Genomic DNA, 1,176 nt, shown 5'->3' on the forward strand with positions numbered 1-1,176 from the left:
TCTGTTCGTTTTTGGAAAATGGAGTAAAGTTAGAATATTTACATATGTATATTTTGCTCACTACCATTGCTCCCCAGCTTTTTGGTTTAAAAATGTTTCAACCCCCCCCCAAATTCAAACTAATAGAAAAATTAGGAATAGTACAAAAAGTAAACGTATATACTCTTCACCTGTATTAGTGAAACGTTAGCAATTTGTCACATTTTATTTCATTATATTTATGCTTTTTTTATTCTCAGCTATTGAGGTATATCAGATTACAAATGTGATGCTCCATGTCTTCTAAGAACAAGGGCACTGCCTTACTAATCCCAATGTAATATAATATTTAATATAAATTTAATATATTACGGCTGTCCATATGTTTGTAGCATATGGACAAATTAAAACTGTCCTAGTGAATACTTTTTCTTCACAATTCAGTGAAGAATGATTTATTACATTAGTTGTGTTGTTAGTTTCCTACAATCCACAATGTTTCCTTTTTTACACTTTCATGATGTTGGCATTTTTTTTTATAAAACTAGGTTTTTTAGAATACCCTTCCATTTGGGCTTGTCTCATTGCTTCCTCACATTTAGATTCAAGTTAAATAATATGACAGGAAAACAAGACTTGTGATACTTGTCAGTATTTTATTTTGAAATCATTTCCACAGGTTATTAAATATTTTTATTTTTTATTTTATTGAGAAATTGCAATGTGACAGCTTCAAAACAGGTTGGTAGGAGAGTTACAACAATTAATACATTGCATATTGTTGAAGATGCAGACATGATATCCTGTCCAAACATTGTTAGTACAGATCTTTCTTCTTATTGAATTAGGAGAAAGTAGCTATATATCCATCCTAACTATTTTGTATATACAGATACAAAATTGTTGTTCATTTATATCACTTTTTTTTTTCACTTTTGTCAGAGATGGGTATTCCATTGCCATCCAAATATTGTAGGCGCATGAATTCAGCAAAATATTCTAATATAGTCCAGTAGTCCACAGTAGTAGTGAGTTATCCACAGGACTGGCAATGTCAGAATCTGATGACTTGAGCCTTCCACAACTCAGCGTATTAACATGGCTTCACTTTTCATACCTCATTTCCATACTTTTCTGCTGGATGGTTAAGACCAAGATAAAGCAAGACCTATGTAACAAAAAATGTAACTTTTGTAT

The 1,176-nt window shown here is 31.2% G+C and overlaps 1 protein-coding gene across 1 annotated transcript in view; it reads left to right on the forward strand.

The window, feature by feature from the left end:
- The window catches only part of Mrpl47 (mitochondrial ribosomal protein L47), a 15,738-nt gene that overhangs the window by 1,054 nt on the left and 13,508 nt on the right, over nt 1-1,176 (forward strand). The window lies entirely within an intron of this gene.

The sequence above is a fragment of the Octodon degus genome, unplaced genomic scaffold (genome assembly GCF_000260255.1).
Source record: "Octodon degus isolate 3935 unplaced genomic scaffold, OctDeg1.0 scaffold00298, whole genome shotgun sequence".
In the NCBI taxonomy this organism is placed as follows: domain Eukaryota; kingdom Metazoa; phylum Chordata; class Mammalia; order Rodentia; family Octodontidae; genus Octodon; species Octodon degus.